This window comes from Aotus nancymaae, unplaced genomic scaffold, assembly GCF_030222135.1.
Source record: "Aotus nancymaae isolate 86718 unplaced genomic scaffold, 86718_ANA_hifiasm-v0.15.2.pri h1tg000007l, whole genome shotgun sequence".
In the NCBI taxonomy this organism is placed as follows: Eukaryota; Metazoa; Chordata; class Mammalia; order Primates; family Aotidae; genus Aotus; species Aotus nancymaae.
In genome coordinates this window covers 62,794,066-62,812,669 of record NW_026988418.1, presented here as the reverse complement: position 1 = coordinate 62,812,669, position 18,604 = coordinate 62,794,066, and the positions used below count along the sequence as shown (strand labels likewise).

General features: G+C 36.2%; 1 protein-coding gene across 1 annotated transcript in view; it reads left to right on the top strand.

Moving 5' to 3' along the window:
- LOC135268153 (ATP-binding cassette sub-family D member 3-like) overlaps positions 1-18,604 on the top strand; it is a 58,079-nt gene that overhangs the window by 17,246 nt on the left and 22,229 nt on the right. The window lies entirely within an intron of this gene.

Here is an 18,604-nt window from a genome sequence, read left to right as displayed (position 1 = left end):
TTCGATTAATTTGCTTCTTTATTTACCAATTTTCAAAATAATATGTTAATTTTCTGTTTTTGTCTTGAGAGGGACCAGTGAGTTCTTCATGTCATTATGAACCTTTTGATTTAATTATTTGTGCTTCAGTTCATTACAGTTATTGTCCTTATTTTTGCTCAGTTGTCCCATCTTGGACCAATGGGAGCCTCTTTAAGCTGGCTCCTTAGTCCTTTTGACATGGCTTTAGTGATCTTTGATAGCTTCCTTGCTGTCTGTAGTAATACATTCTAGGGTCTTCTTAGACATTTCCTGACCCAGATCTAACATCAGCTTTTTTTCCTAAGAAGAGGTTGCTTCCTTTTTTTTGGGAAATGGTATTTCAAGATCACAGTTGGGATTAGGGATGCCCATTTCTACTAGGTTGGCCATTGTTTCTAGGCTTTTCTTGTGGACAGAGCCAGGATATGCATACTGATGCTTCCAATCCATATATAAGATTTTGAGATTTTAAATTATCATCTTCTGTTTACATCTGTATCTCCTTGTATCCCATACTGATAAAGAATCTTGATTGTCAGAGACATAGTTGATGGTCAAAATGAGTTATCACAAAAATGTTCAGCTGCATTATCTCAGTTTACACACTCAATGTTCTCCAAATAATAATACAAATACCTCTGCTGTTAATATGATTGCTGAAAATAGTTAAATTTTTTCACTTATGCCCTTTCCATTCTTCCTTATCTTTTGGTTGTACTGTATCTATGTTGTCAGACAGACCAAATAGATACAGGCATGCCTCATTTTATCGTACTTTTTTGTGCTTTGGAAGTAATGTGTTTTTTTACAAATTGAGTTTGTGGCAACCCTGCATTGAGCAAGCTCTATTGAAGCCATTTTTCCAACAGCATGTGCTCACTTTATATCTCTGTATCATATTTTGGTAATTCTTGTGATATTTCAAACTTTTTCATTATTGTCATACCTATTATGGTGATCTGTGATCAGGCATCTGTGGTGTTACTATTGTAATTGTTTTGGGGTACCATGACATTCAAAAGCTAGGTTTCTTGTGCCTGGTAGCCAAGTTGTGAATGCAAAGGAAAAGTTCCTGAAGGAAAACTGCCCCTTCAGTAAACACAAGCATCATAAGAAACAGCCTTATTGCTGATAGGGAGAAAGTTTGAGTGGTCTGGATAGAAGATCAAATCAGCTGCAACATTCCCTTAAACTAAAACCTAATCCAGAGCAAGACCCTAACTCTTTTCAGTTCTATGAAGGCTGAGAGAGGTGAGGAAGCTGTAGAAGAAAAGTTTGAGATTAGCAGGGGTTGGTTCATGAGGTTTAAGGAAAGCAGCCATCTCCATAATATAAAATTGCAAGGTAAAACAGCAAGTACTGGTATAGAAGCTGCAGCAAGTTATCCAGAAGATCTAGCTAAGATCATTGATAAAGGTGGGCTACACTAAACAACAAGTTTTCGATGTAGACAAAACAGCTATCTATTGGAAGAAGATGCCATCTAGGACTTTCATAGCTAGAGAAGAGACATAAATGCCTTGCTTCAAAGTTTCAAAGAACAGGCTCTTTTGTTAGGGGATAATACAGCAGGCAATTTTAAATAGAAGCCAGTACTCATTTACCATAGTGAAAATCCTGGGGCCCTTAAGAACTATGCTAAATTTACTCTGCCTACATATAAATCGAACAACAAAACCTGCATAGCACCACATCTGTTTACGCTTTATTAAAATGTGAATATTTTAATACCACTGTTGGGACCTACTTCTCTGAAAAAAGATTCCTTTCAGAATGTTACTGCTCATTGTCAATGCAGCTGGTCACCCAAGAGCTCTGCTGGAGATGTACAGGGAGATTAATGTTTTCATGACTGCTAATACAGCATCCTTTCTGCAGCCCATGGATTAAGAAGTAATTTTGACTTTCAAAGCCTGTTATTTAAGAAATACATTTTGGAAAGCTATAGTTTCCATAGATAGTTGTCCCTGCTATGGATCTGGGTTAAATACATAAAAAACCTTCTGGAAAGGATTCAGTACTCTAGGCTGTTAAGAACATTTGTGATTCATAGAAGAAGGTCAAAATATCCACATTAACAGGATTTTTAGAAGAAGTTATTCCAACCCTCATGGATGACTTTGAGGGGTTCAGGATTTCAGTGGAGGAGGTAATTGTAGATGTGGTAGAAATAGCAAGAGAGCTAGAAGTGGAATCTGAAGATATGACAGAATTGCTTCAATCTCATAATAAAACTTGAAAGGATGAAGAGTTGCCTATTACACATGAGCAAAGAAAATGATTTCTTCAGATGGAATCTACTCCTAGTAAGGATGATGTGAACATTGTTAAATGACTATAGAGGATTCACAATATTACATAAACTCGGTTGATAAAGCAGTGGCAGGGTTTGAGAAGGTTGATTGACACCAATTTTGAAAGTTCTATTGTGTAAAATGCCATCAAACAGCATAGTATGACACAGAGAACTCTTTTTGTGAAAGGAAGAATCAATCACTAATGCAGACTTCAGTGTTGTCTTATTTTAATAAATTGCCACAGCCAACCCAGCTTTCAGTAGCCACTGCCCTGATCATTCAGCAGCCATTAACATGGAGCCCTCCACCAACAAAAGGATAAAGATTTTTTAGCAATAAACTATTTAAAAACCAAGGTATGTCCATCGATTTTTTTTTAGACATAATGCCATTGGATACCTGATAGACTACAGTATAGTGAAATATAACTTTTATATACACTGGAAAACCAAAATGTTCATGTGACCCACTTTATTGTGACATTAGCTTTATTGCAGTGGTCTAGAACTGAATGTACAGTGTCTCTGAAGTACACTATTATGTATTCTTTCCCTTTTAACTCTCGTTGAGTCTTAGTTCTACAAGTAAATATGTATTTAGTGCTCACCAGCTCTTTATAGGTCAGCGGCTTTATAGTCATTCTTCCTGTCCAGAGCTTGTTGTGTAGTAAAGTCCTCAGGAAGAGCTCATGGAACAGTACTCTCTGAATTCTTTCATGTTGTAAACAGTTTGTAACCTTTGTTCTTGAAAATTTGTCTGGATGTAAAATCCTAGCTTCACATTTTCTCTTCTTGAATATCTTAAATATGTTACTCTATTGTTTTCTGACGCTGAGGGTTGTTAACGAAGTCTGTGGATAATTTCATTTGCTTTTCTTTTTTAGATGACATGGTCTTTTGGGTACCCACAGGATTTTCCTTTTTTTTTCACATTTAAAAAAATCCTAGGCTGGTGCAATGGCTTATATCTGTAATCCCAGCACTTTGGGAGGCTGAGGTAGGCAGATCACTTGAGGTCAGGAGTTTGAGACCAGCCTGGCCAACATGGTGAAACCCTGCCTCTACTAAAATTAGCCAGGCGTGGTGGCATGTACCTGTGGTCCCAGCTGCTCCAGGAGGCTGATACAGGAGAATCACTTGAACGTGGGAGGCAGAGGGCAGTGAACTGATTGCACCACTGTACTCCAGCCTGGGCAATAGAGCGAGACTGTTATCTCAAGAATAAAAAATATTCTAATCTTTTTCAAATCAGAAATTTATTTTTTAATTTTTTTTGTTGAGATGGAGTCTCGCTCTGTTGCCCAGGCCGGAGTGTAGTGACACCATCTTGGTTCACTGCAGCCTCCACCTTCCGGGTTCAAGCGATTCTCCTGCCTCAGCCTCCTGAGTAGCAGAGATTACCACATCCAGCTAATTTTTCTGTTTTTAGTAGAGACAGGATTTTGCCATGTTGGCCAGGCTGGTCTCGAACTCTTGACCTCAAATGATCCACCCGCCTTTGCCTCCCAAAGTTCTGGGATTACTGGTATTTCAGGAAATTTTTTGGAATTATTTTTTCCATTTTTATGTTTTGGTTTTTTTGGGGGGAGTAACTTTAATAAAAAAAATAAATTTACCTTCTTTGTTTATCATTTGTATTACTTTTCTCTATATTTTGTTCTGTTTGAATATATGAAATTGTATATTTGTATATAATTTGTATATTTACTTTCATGTTTTATTTGTTGTGTTTATTTGCTCTTGTACATTTTATGTTTTCATATTCAATTTTGAAATGAGTTTTCTTTCAAAATTTCTAATTATTTTATCACCACATTTGTAAGTTTAACAAGTCTTGTTTTATATTGTGAGTTTATGTCTAGCATTGGATTCTTCTACGTCTTTTAGAGACAAGCTCTCACTATGTTGCCTAGGTTGGAAAGCAGTGGCTATTCACAGGCATGATCACAGCTCCCTGCAGCCTTGAACTCCTGGCCTCAAGGGATTTTCTAGCCTCAGCCTCCCAAGTAGCTGGGTTGCAGGCACACACCACTGTGCCTGGCTAGCATTGCTTCTTAATTTTTTTTGCCTTATTTTGAGATCATAGATTATAGTTTTCATATCTTGTAAGAATGTGTTTCTCACATGCTTTCATTGTCTGTAGGGATGTTATTTTTATTCTTGTATTTTTATAATTTTGTAAAAGATTTAACTTTGATTCTATTCCATTATTTGCTTTTTTTTTTTTTTTGTCTGAAATTTGTTTTTTCAACTGTTAGAAGGAGAAGTTTGATTTAGGATAACTTTTCTAATTTATGCTCTTCTGTTGTTTTCATGTAGAGTTTGAAAATACTGTTTACTGTCTGAGATCTGTAGGCTGTTTCTTTCACTTTGTTCCTGTGCTCTCACATTCTCTTGCCTGCAGTTTCTTTTCATGGGAGGCTCTGTTCTGAAAGGGAGCTTTAATGGATTAATTTTGAGTCTTCAGGGGTCCAGGCTGCTCCACCCCCATTAGACCTTACGTTGAATTCCTTGCATTTGTCTATAGTGCTGTTTATTGGACTGTGTAGAACACCTCCCAGTTTCGGCTGCTGCTCTCAAATTGGTCCTTCAAGCTTTCCAGTGAGTCCTTTTAATGATTTAGGGATTTCCCCATGTGCATGAGATACCCTATTTACTCTGCTGCTACCTTTCAGGTTCTTGTAGCTGTTGGTAAGTTGTTACCTCCTATTCATATTTTGGGATTTGTAGAAATACTTTGTTATCTAGCTTTCTAGTTTTGTTGTATGTGTTGTCCATGGGTTTTGGGTTTTACTATCCTAGTTGGTGAGTCAGGTTATTTCTTGGGAGGAGGAGGATGGGTTCAAGAAGCTTCAAAATAATCCCATACATCTCAAATCACTAAAGACAGACTTTTTAATAAATGCCAGTAGGATAACTGTTTAGCCATTGGAAATGAGATAAAATGAGATCTACACCTCATACCATATGTAAGGATAAATCCATTAAAGTATTCAAATGCCAGAGAAAAACGTAGGTGGATTCCATCCCTACCTGGATATAGAGAAAGCTTTTCTAAGTGTGACTCAAAAATCCAGATGCAACAAAAGAAAATATTGATGAATTTGACTATATAAAATTAAAAGGCTTCTGTGTGGTAAAAAACTCACCATAACAAAAGAAACTTACAGAACATATCTGTAATATATATCACTGATAAAGGGCTAAGATATATATATATATATATAAATGATGCTTAAACGTGATTAGTCTAACTTAAAATATGAGAAATGCAAATTTGATCTATACTAAGATGCTGTTTCACATATTACATTGGCAAAAACTTAAAAATGTAACAATATACTTTATTGGTGAGGCTGTGAAGAAACTGGAACTCTCTTACAATCCTGGTGGTAATGCAAAGTTACAGCCTTTGTGGAGGGAATTTGACTATAGCTAACAAAACTGCATATGCATTTGTGTATTGACTCAGCAGTCCCACTGAGGATACAGCCCTGAAAGTGTGCAAATACAGATGTGTAAGGTAATTTATTGGAGCATTGCTTGTTATTGCACACTATTGGAGACAACCTAAATGCCCATACATAAGAGGTGGTTGAATAAACAGTGGTACTTATATGCAATGGAGTGAAATAGAGCTGTGAAGAAAAATGAAGATGCTTTCTGTGGACTGACAGAAAGTTATTTCTAGGAAACAGTAAGTTAAAAGGCAAAGTACAAAAGACTAGGTATGCTATCTTTTATGTAAGAAAGAAGGGAACATCAAATAAATATGTATTTGCTCATTTTGTACAAAAAGAAACAGTATGGATAAATTGAGAAATGATGAAACTGGTTACTTAGGTATGAGTAAGAACAGGGTCAAAAGGAAGGGGTTGGTTGAACAGGGTAAGAGAATATTATTGGAATAGTCAAAAAAATTGGCATAAGGTATGAATAAGGTCTGAGTAGTTTTAGTATTCTATCCATGTTAGTTTCATGATTTTGATAATTGTACTGTAGTTACGTAAGAGAAAGTCTTTGTTTTTAGACTATAAACACTGAAGTATTTAGAAGTAACTTAATCTCAGATGGCTCAGGAAAACACGTGTGTGTATATATAGAGAAAAGAATAATAAAACAAATTTGCTAGAACATTAATTGGGAAATGTAGATGAAAGGCATATGAGAAATCTGTATTATTTTAGCAGATTTTCAATACATGTGCAATCATATCAGAATTAAAAGTTTATTTTAAAAATACTGTGCAATTGCTATAAGCCATTTTTCCAGAATTCCCTTTGTAAGGTGACTTACGTGGCTCTTCTGCCTTTATTCTAAAGGACTTCCATATTTTTATGGAACACTATTTTATAGCTGCTGTTGAGGAACCCAATTTTATGAGTGCAGTGAATCTTACAAAAATCTTACCAACTTTTGCACTGGTATTGTGTATAATTTTAAAAATAGTCTTTACGTTAAAGGTGTAAGTGCAGATTTCTTACATTCATATATTACACAGTGGTGAAGTCTGGGCTTTTAGTGTACCCATCACCCAAATAGTGAACGTTTGACCCAATAGGTAATTTTTCAACCCTCATCCCACCACTGTCCCACCTTTTGTAATCTACAGTGTCTGTTACTCCATTCTGTATGTCTGTGTGTACACATGTTAAGCTCCCACTTATAAGCGAGAACCGTGATATTTGACTTTGTGCTTCCAAGTTATTTCATGGGATAATAGCCTCCAGTTCTGTCTGTGTTTACAAATCTATAAAAGACATGATTTCAATTTTTTTATGGCTGAGTAGTATTCCATGGTATATATACCACATTTTTCTTATCCAATCCTCCATTGATGGGTACTTAAGTTGATTCCATATCTTTGCTATTGTGAATAGTGCTGTGATAAACATACCAGTGCAAGTATCTTTTTTAATATATTTTTTTCTTTCCTTTTGAGTATACACCCAATAGGGGGATTGCTGGTTGGAATGGTAGTTCTGTTTTTAGTTCTTTGAGAAATCACCACACTGTTTTCCATAAAGACTGTACTAATTTATATTCTCACCACAATGTGTAAGCATTCCTTTTTCTCCACATCCTCGACAACATCTGTTGTTTTTTGACTTTTTATTAAAAAATTTACAGTTTTAATTTGCGTATCTCTGATGATTAGTGATGTTGAGCATTTTTTAATGTTTTTGGCCCCTTGTATGTCTTCTTTTGAAAAATATCTTCGTGTTCTTTGCCCACTTTTTAATAGAGTTACTTGTTTTTTTCTTGTTGAGCTGAGTTCCTTGTATATTCTGGAGATTAGCCCTTTGTTGGATGCATAGTTTGCAAATATTTTTTGCTGTTCTGTAGGTTGTCTGTTTACATCATAGATTGTTTCTTTTGCTGTATAGAAGATTTTTAGTTTAAGTCTCATTTGTCTATTTTTGTTTTTGTTGTGCTTGGTTTTGGTACTTGGTCATGAATTCTTTGCTGAGGCCAATGTCTAGAAGAGTTTTCCTCTTGTTTTATAAACAAGTTATGAAATATGCTTCTCAACTTCTTGGATTTGTATAGTTTTAGGTCTTATGGTTAGATCATTAATCCATCTTGAGTTAATTTTTGTATATGGTGAGAGGTAGGGGTCCAGTTTCACTCTTTTGCATATGGCTGTCCAATTTTCCCATCACTGTTTATTGAATACGGTGTCCTTTTCCCAGTGTATATTTTTGTCAACTTTGTAGATCAGTTGGTTGTAGGCATGTGGCTTTATTTCTGGGTTCTGTATTCTGTTTGTATAGAAGTTTTAGAATCAGCATGTTGGGATTTTGGTGGAGATTGCCTCTGATACGTAGATCGCTTTCTAATGTTGGTTATATTGCCCTCTTTTTTTAAGATTAGTCTTGCCATGAGTTTAAAAAATGTGTTAATTTTTCTAAAAAATTAACTTTTAGTGTAGCTTTCTCTCTAGTGTCCTTTCTAGTTCATTATTTTTTGCTTCTCTCTATATTTGTATTTTTCCTACTTCACTTAGGTTTTTTATTTTTAATATTCTGAGATAGATTACTAATTTTCAACCTTTTCTTTTCTTTTTTTTTTAAACAGAGTCTTTGTTGCTCAGGCTGGAGTGCAGTGGCAGGATCATGGCTTACTACAGGCTCAACCTCCCAGGCTCAAGTGATCCTCCCCTCACCTCAGCCGCTCAAGTGATCCTCCCCTCACCTCAGCCTCCCAAGTAGCTGGGACTACAAGAATCCACCACCACACCTGGCTAACTTTGTTGCTGTTGTTGCTTAGTAAAAAAGAAGTTCCACTGTGTTGCCCAGGCTGGTCTCAAACTCCTGGACTCAAGCAAGCTGTTCTCCTGCCTTGGCCTCCTAAAGTGCTGTGATTACGGGTGTGAGCCACTGCACTTGGCCATTTTTATTTATTTTAAATTATTTTGGACACTGGACAACACGCTGAATCTCCATTTTTTAATATATGCATTTAAGATTATAAAGTTCTTTGTGAACACTGCTTTAGTTGGAGCCTGCAGGTTTTTTGTCATATAAACTTTTTCATTTTGTAAGTCTGTTGTTACATATATTATTCATTTCAAAATATTTTCTGATTTCTTTGACTCATGGCTTAACTCCCCAAAGTTCAGTGGTTTCAACCATCATCTTTTACCCTCAATTTTGTGGGTGGCTGGACAGTTCCTCTGCTGGTTTTGTGTAGGTTCACTTGTGAGCCTGTTGATTTCTTTTTTCCATTATTTCATTTTTAACCCTTCTAGTAGTTAATAACTTATTCTCTTTTTTTTCTTTTACAAGTTTTTCTAGAACTTTTAATGTGGGTTTCACTTTTTTTTCAAGTCTAAACATTAATCAGTAATACTTTATCACCCTCCCAGATACTTTAGAACACTACCTTCTTTGACTTTTGTCCTGAATTATGTGCATTTGTCATGGTGTAATTTTTTTTTTTTTTTTTTTTGGCTGTGTGAAATCTCTTAAACCTATTGATTTTATATTTAATGTCAATTGCACATTTTAGTTTTAGAAATTTCATTTGGTTCTCTCAGATCAGCGTTACTTTCTGTGACTTTTCTTGGTATCTTAAAAAAATTTTTGTGTATATAAAAATATATAATCTACATTTTTTTATAGGATGTATCTGCAAATGCCAACTGAAATCTTGAGTTTGTTTTTTGTTTTCTATAATTTCTGCTGGTCCTTGGCTATGGAGTCTAGTTTCCTTAGTGCTTGATTATTTTTTATTATGGTCTGGACATTTTATTTAAAATTACTTGTCAGAATAATTTTGAGGCTTATAATAAACATACTTTCCTTTTAAGAGCAAAGTTTGCTTCTTTACCTAGGAGCATTGTCAGTCAGGGAACAACTTAAACCAGGTTGCTTCAGAACACATTCTAAATTTTTTAGTACAGCATCTGAATAAACAAAAACAACACTCATATTTCAGATTTTATATTTTTGTTTCCCAAAGGATTTTTATCACTGTATCTCCAAATCATTGTCATATTAATATCTTCCAAATCAACACCTCTGTTCATGAACTTCAAATCTAAGCATTTTTAAAAATTGTCTTCTGAACATTTCCATATACTTAGCTTACTGGTATGTGAAATCAGCATGTTCACGGTGAATCCAATTGGTGTTTCTCTGAATGCTTCTTTTACTGTTATTCTTTATTGTAGTCAGTGAAATCAGTGTCCTTCAGTCACCCCAGGTGCAAACTGCCTTTGAGACTTGGGGAAAAATACTTTGCCTTTTGAGGTATCAGTTTGGAGTTGATGGCTGCTAATACTTCCTCTGTCTTTAAGTTTGTGGTCTTCTCTCCCTCTCATTTCCATATGTAGTTAGTTCCCAACTCTTATTTATTCCCTTACTTGTCATTTCTAGTAATTTTCATGCTTCTTTCCTCCACTCTCATACTCCTGCCATTGTTCAGGCATTCATCATTTCTGATCTTGGGGTAATCCTTAGGTGCCTAATATATTCTAATCACTGAGGGCAAAGATTATCAGGTAAATATTATTGTCCCCACTCTTAGAGATGAGGCTCCATGTTTCTTCAGTCCCACAGCCAGTAAAAGGTGTAATAATGATCACTAACATTTTTTGAGTCTTTATGCCAGGTTGTGTTATAAGTACTTTACATGTTTTAGCTAATGGTGTTATTATCTCTATTTTTCAAATGAGAAAACAGAGATTACATAATTTGCCCAAAGTCACATAGCTAGCACACAGTTGAATTGGGATTCTGGTCCAGGAACTCTTTCTCTAGAGCCATACTTTGAACTATTACTAGGATTTGAACAGATTTAGTCTATTTTTGAAATATGTAAGTTCTTTGTATAATCATACTAGAGAAGACTGTTTTACTTTCTTCTAATATACTCTGCTCTCTTAAGAAATCAGTTCTTTTGCTTATGGTGTTCCCTTATTGTAGAACATCATATTATTATTTTAATCATCTCATCCTAAATCCTGTCTATTTTTTAAGTCTAAGTTTAGATTCCACATCATTTCTGGAATAAAGTTTTCACTTTTTCTCCCCCTTGGGTTAATATTGGTTGCTCTTGCCTTTCATAGATAGCACCTTGTTTAGAACATAATACTTAACTTTGTCTGATATGATAGTTGTTTATCTGTATTTTTCTCTAGGTGGATTGTAAAATCCTTGAGGGTAAGTACTTTACCTGTTAATCTTTAAGTCCCTTATGATGTACCTGGAGAGCCTGTGGTCCATAACAGGGTATTGATAAGTTTGGAGAGTTTCCACTTTCATAGTTTTATTTTGCAATTCTGTTTCCTTAATTATTCAAAATTGGTGTTTTTTTTTTAAATTAAAATAAAGTAAAAGGCAATTTTCTTTATATTCGGCTAAAATCTTGTTAGTGTTAAGACCCTGTATAATTTATGCCTGCCTACTTCTTCCTGTTTCTAACCTTTCCTGTCCTCACTCTATAGTCTGCACATTTGTTGGCTTCCTATCTTCTATTTCTCCTCTTTTTACCGTGATAGTACTTCTTAGTCTATAATTCTAGTAGATCCAAAACATCAACGTTTAACATAATCACCCTATGACATGGCTTTAACTACTTTTGAGCATTTTCAGTAATGAAGGCCTATTCCTAAAAATGAATACTTGCCACTATTGAGGACATTTAGAAGAATAGCCTTTGATCTGTGAAAGAATTCCCTAAGGAAAAACAAGTTTGGGATTAGGCCCCATAGTTGTCATAAATACCTCCTCATGTTAATAGACTTAGATGTTAATGGACTTAGTTTAAACGTTAGCAAGCGTTAGTTTGCTGTATAGGTATACATTATTAGAAAACCTGCATCATTATTACTAAATGTAGATATTGTCATTAGGACTTGGCTTTTAAGATATCTATACTCTTGTCCTCAGTTGTTTACTTCTAGATCTTCATCCTTATAAAGATATAAAAATAAGATTACTTTGATTTTACTTTGTATACAAATGGTGTTTTATTTTTATCTGACCTTACTGAGTCAACATGTGTTTTTTTTAAAACACTTAAGCTGTCAATTAAAGTAATATATGTCCAAGTAGGGGTTTTTTAGTGTGAAGTTCTGATTATATTCAAAATTAGATAAAATATAGATAGTTGAAGGAATAGAAATATGGCAATTAACCTTTTTTTTTTTAAAGAAGTAGATTCAAATGTAGCTGAATGAGCATTTATTTTGAAATGGTACCTTAAAACAATTGTCTTACCCAGTGTGTGTTGTGAGGAAATATATCCTTGTACTCCTCAGATTGCTTGTCATAGGCAGCTGCTCTCTTGTTAACTTGTTCTGGTTGGTTTACTGCCTTGGCTCTGGCACGTTTCCCGGTTTTATATCTGGTCATTTAGATCTTTCTGCTTTTTTGACAAAATCCAAAAGTCTTGGCCTAACTCAACTAAAAATCTTCCTTTAAAAAATGTTTTTTTAAAAGGAAATTTATTAACATACTAAGTGAAACAAAGTTTAGAAGGTACAACAAGATAGAAGTACCTATTATGTGTCAGACATAGTCTTAGGCGTGAGTAGAGATGAATGAGACATGTCCCCTGCTCTCAAGAAGCTGATGAGGGGAGAGATATGATGTACAGATTGCCTAGGGAACACAGAGGATACCTAATACACACTGTGTGAGGGTAGAGGATGGACAGGAAGTTTTCTCAGATAGGGTCACCATGTAATATATTATCCTAACTGGTACAGTTTTGAGGCTGAAAGGGTGCAATTAATTATTATATCAGGACAACAGTGTAAACAAGGACCATTCTGGGCAAACTAATACAGATGGCCACTCTATTCTAAGAAGATAGGTGCTGGATTTTAAAGACAAGTGGTAATCAAACAGATTGATTGATGAAGAGTTCTTTAAAGCAGAAGAAATAGTATATGAGGAAATAGTGGGGGGAGAGAGAGCACAGTATTAGGTTGAGGCATGTGCAGTTGCCATTTTATAAGTGAGAAATGGTCAAATAATTGCAGTTTCACGTAGTTTAACCTGATAGATGAAGGTAACTTGAGCACAGAGTGTTTGTGCTGAGTGCCAGGAGATGAACCTGAAAAGAAGGCAGGAGCAGGTTCGTGAAGTTCTTTGAGTACCGTTCTATGGAATTTGGAATTTATTCTGAAAGTCATTATGTGTATGTTTATGTTTAAATTTTAATTATAAGGTATTTAATTTTTGAATAGGCAATACATTCTCATTGTCTGAAATTAAAAAAAAAAAAATCTGCTGTTGTAAGTGAGAACAGTTTGTAGTTTTCTTTGTGCAATTTTTGTTAGGTTTTTTTTTTTTTTTTTTTGAGACGGAGTTTCACTTTTGTTACCCAGGCTGGAGTGCAATGGCGCTATCTCGGCTCACCGCAACCTCCGCCTCCTGGGTTCAGGCAATTCTCCTGCCTCAGCCTCCTGAGTAGCTGGGATTACAGGCACGCGCCACCATGCCCAGCTAATTTTTTGTATTTTTAGTAGAGACGGGGTTTCACCATGTTGACCAGGATGGTCTCGATCTCTTGACTTCGTGATCCACCCGCCTCGGCCTCCCAAAGTGCTGGGATCACAGGCGTGAGCCACCGCGCCCGGCCTTTTTGTTTCTTTTTTAAGAGAGAGAGCCTTGCTCTGTTGCCCAGGCTGGAGTGCAGTGGCACTATTTCAGCTCACTGCAACCTCCACCTCCCGGGTTCAAGCGATTCTTATGTCCCAGCTTCCCAAGTGCCTGGGACTACAAGCATGTGCCACCATGCCCAGCTAATTTTTATATTTTTGGTAGAGAGGGGATTTCACAGTGTTGGCCAGTCTGTTCTTGAACCCCTGGCCTCAAGTGATCCACCTGTCTCGGCCTTCCAAAGTGCTGGGATTACAGATGGGAGCCTGGCCAAGTTTGGGTGTCAGTGTTTTACTTGCAGCAAAAATAACGTGAAAGCTTCTGTTGTCTATCTCCTAAAACAGTTAAAGCATTGGAATTATCTGTTCACTCAGGGGTTTTGTTAGAATTTCCCGGTAAATAGTTTGAGTTTGTTTTTTTTGGTGTAGGGGGCAGGGGGAGAATGGAAGGGTAGGAGATGGGCAGCTCTCAGACAACTTTCATATTTTCAGTTTTTTAGTCTATTTAGTTTTTTTCTTGTCTCTGCTAAGGGTCAGGTTTGGAAAATTATATTTTTCTAGAAAATCACCCATTTCATTCAGACTTTCAAATTTCTTTACATAGAATTGAGATAAGAAGTCTTACCTTTTTTTCCAAATTTTATCTATTTTTGTGCTTATTTGTGTGTGTGTGTGTGCGCGCACACACGCTTTTGTACTCCTTTTAAAATTACATTGTCTTGTGCTTTATTTTCCAAAGAATCGACTCTTGGATTTTAATTTATTAGTATTTACTGTTTTTCTGTTTTCTAACTCAGATTCTGCTTGGGTGGTTTTAAATTTCCTCTGCTTATTTTTGTTCTTTGTAAACTTTTGGTTGAATGCTTATATTATTAACCTTTTTTATCATTTTTTTATTGAAATAACTAAGGTTCTGAGCATTGCTTTAGGTGAATTCCATAGGATATATATTTTATATGGATGTATGTGGTTTATACATATATGTATGGTTGTGCATATGTATGTGTACTTGTGTATATATATTCAGTATGTATATACATATACACATATTTGATGTGGTTATGCAAATAAATTGAAAGAGGACAGGAACTAATGTAAGGAACCCACTTAGAAAACAAATGAGAATATTATTATGATTCACATGAGAAATTTTTATGGCTCGAATTGAAATCATAGTAGTAGAAATGCAAAGAAAAGCATAGAGAAAGATTGGAAATGAAATATATGAGAAAGAGAAAATAAATATCGTAGAATAACTAGCAGCTTTGTGGTTTGGGTAGCTGGTAGATGAAGGTGGGTTCACTGATTTAGGGCTTATGTTCAGGATGGAATAATGGAAGAATAGATTTGGGGTAGAAAGGTGAATTCAGAAATAGACATGTTTGCATTAAATCCAGGTACAGATACCTTATTAAAAATGAGATACTCAAGTCAGGAGCTCAGGAAAGAGGAGGAAGCTAGAGATTTGGTGGTGAGTGGGGGGTGGTCAGAGAAAGGGTTGATTTTAAGGTTTCACTCAGGTGATCTAGGATAGTATCTCTATGACCTAGAGATAATAGGTCAAAAGATGCATTATTCAGGGTCTACTTTTTTTTTTGATATATATTTTATTGCACTTTAGGTTTTGGGGTACATGTGAAGAACATGCAGGATTGTTGCATAGGTACATACACGGCAATGTGGTTTGCTGCCTTCCTTCCCATCACCTATGTCTGGCATTTCTCCCTTACAGAACTTTTCTCCTTCCTTCCCTCCCTCCCTCCCTCCCTACCTCCTTCCCTCCTTCCATCCTTCCCTCCTTCCTTCCTTCCTTTTTTTTTTTTTTTGAGATTGTCTTGCTCTGTCACCCAAGCTGGAGTGCAATGGTGCTATCTTGGCTTACTGCAACCTTTGCCTCCCAGGTTCAAGTGATTCTCCTGCCTCAGCCTCCCAGGTAGCTGGGATTACAGATGTGCACTACTATGCCTGGCTAAGTTTTGTATTTTTAGTAGAGATAGCATTTTGCCATGTTGGCCAGGCTGGCCTTGAACTCCTTGATCTCAAGTGATCCTCTCGCCTTGGCCTCCTAAAGTACTGGGATTACAGGCATGAGCCACCACACCCGTCCTAGAACTTTCTTTTCTATCTTTTTCTTTCTCTCTCTCTCTCTCTTTTTTTTTTTTGGAGACAGAGTCTTGCTCTGTTGTCCAGGCTGGAGTGCAGTGGCACGATCTCGGCTCACTGCAACCTCCACCTCCTGGGTTCAAGTGATTCTCCTACCTCAGCCTCTGGAGTACCTGGGACTACCAGCGTGCGCCACCATGCCCAGCTAATTTTTGTATTTTTAGTAGAGACAGGGTTTTGCCATGTTGGCCAGGCTGGTCTTGAACTCCTGACCTCAAGTGATCTACCTACCTCGGCCTCCCAAAGTGCTGGGATTACAGGTGTGAGCCACTGCACTTGGCCGTACTTTCTTTATAGAACTAATTTTGTTTTCATTTTGATGATAAATTAAAAATAAATTAAGCATATTCTGGGTTTTCTGAATGACTACCATACTATACAGATTTTAGTGCCAGTATTGTGTTTAATGGTTGCTAAGTGATCATCTACAGACCACATGTATGATAAATTTGCTATATTGGAACTTATATCAGGTTAATGTATATTAATGTAAAACTAAGAAAATCACCTTCAACTTTTGTACTCATACTGAATTGTTTTGCCATTAAAAATGTCTTTTATAGTGATAACTACAGATGGAAGATGTTTTCATAGAACTTCCTGAGAAACAAATCTTATAAAGAATCTTTTAAAGAAACTTATGAAGAAATTTTAATTGTCACAGACTGATTAAAGAAAATAGGACTTTATATTAGAGTATGTGTTCAGGCCAATTGAAGCTTTACAAGATGTCATGGTTCCCTCTGAACAAAGTATTTCATGGAAACTTGGAGAGAGAAAAGTGATGAAGTGATGAGAGAGCGACTGATCATGTGGCTCACTCATTGATGTTGGTGTAGGGGTGTTTGTGTGTGTGTGTACATGTATATATGTATTTTTGTGAGCATCGTACTGCATGAATCTCCATTTATCTCTGTAAATATCAACCCGTAACATTTATTAATGGTAAGCACTGTGGCATTCTTATTGAATATTAATTTTTTAATTTTTATGTTGATATACATATATATTGTGAAACGATTACTATTATCAAGCTATAGTCACCATCCTGTACGTTAGATCTCCAGAACTTGTTCGTCTTAGGGTGACTGAACTTTGTACCTTTTGACTAACTTTTCCCTATTTCTTCCAACCCCTGAGCCCCTGGCAACTACCATTCTATTCTCTGCTTCTGGGTTTGACTTTTTTAGATTCCACATGTAAGTGAGATCATGCAGAATTTGACTTTTTGGGCCTGGCTTATTTCATTTAGTATAATGTCCTCCAGGTTCATCCATATTGTTGCAAATGACAGAATTTCCTTTTTTTTTAAAGGCTGAATTTATTCCATCGTATTTATATACCACATATTCTTTATCCATTCATCCTTGTTATGAATAGTGCTGCAGGGAACATGAGAGTGCAGATACCTCTTTGAGATACTGATTTCATTTCCTTAGGATCTATACCCAGCAGTGGGATTGTTGGATCATATGGTAGTTATGTTTTAATTTTTAAGGAATTTCCATACTGTTTTCCATAATGGTTGTACTAATTCATACTCTTATCAACCAACAGTATACAAGTGTTCTCTTTTCTCCATATCTTTGCCAATAGTTATCATTAATCTTTTTGATAGTAGTCATCCTAAGAAGTATGAATATTATCTCATTGTGGTTTTGATTTGTGTTTTTCTGATGATCAGTGATGTTGAGAATTTTTTCATATACTAGCTAGCCATTTATATGTCTTTTGAGAAATATCTATTCAGGTCCTTTGCTCGTTTTTAAAAATTGGATTGTTGTCTTGCTATTGAGTTGAGTTCCTTACATATTTTAGATATTAACCCCTAATCAGGTATATGGTTGCACATATCTTCTCCCACAGTTTATCTCTTCACTGCATTGTTTCTTTTGCTGTGCTAAAATGCATTTTGTTTAACAGTTTTATAATTCATAAGAGATTTTAAACAGATAAATAATCTATAATACAACTGAAATTAGAAACAATAATAACCTAAGTGCTTTTTAAAATAAGGGCATCTATTGAATTGTAGTTAGGTTTGACTTTCTAGTCTTATTTGGTGACCTGGTATCTTATTAATGAAGATGTGCATTCTGCAGATCCTCGGAGTTCAACTACATGTTGAACACAGAGGGTTGAATAATGTATGACCCCTGTAGTAAACTCAGATTCCCCTTTAAAGAAGGGTTTACTGCCTAGCTGTGAGAAATGTGAGATCCTGCAGGCCTCTCTTCCACCGCCCTTGTGTTCCCCCCCAACTCCCCACTTTCCCGCCTTAGAGTCTGCCTCAGCTCTAGAGACATTTCTCTCTCCTCATGTCACAAACTCCCTGCATGCATTTCCAGACAGAGCAAGGCAGAGGTATTAAAGACCTGGCCATTTCAGCCCATCACAGAGCACTCTGATGGACAGTGCTTGCTTTAGAAATTCCTGTATGGTTGGCTGAAGTCATGTTGGGCTTGCATCACAGTTTGAGTTCTGCCCAAAACTGGTTTCTCTGCCTTCCATTCACAGATACTGATCCCTAATGAACATTTGTACCCCAGATACCATATTACCTCAGCTAGAAACCAGCCTGCAATAGCTCCTGATAGCATGGAACTAGTTTAAGGGAAGGAAATATACACCAAACAAATTCAAAATGTGATCAGTGTTATGTAGAAGCATAGGGTGCCATGGTAGTGTGTTATGGAAAGGACCAATACCTGGCCAATTATGGTAGTGTGTTATGGAAAGGACCAATACCTGGCTAATTAAACAAGACTGTTTGGGGAGGTAGCCTAGACTAGTAGTCAGAATATGACCCTTGGACATACTGCTTTCTTTCTCCAGGCCAGTTTCCTCATTTGTAATATGGGAGTGACACATACTCTGTCATCCTTTAGAAGACTAGCCTGGGATTGCTCATGTGGTTAGGGAAAGATTTCCAGCGGTAAGAGGAAGCAGTGCACATTTTTCAAGCTTCTGTTTGTGTTGGTTTGCTGATGTTCCATTGGCCAAAGCAGTTT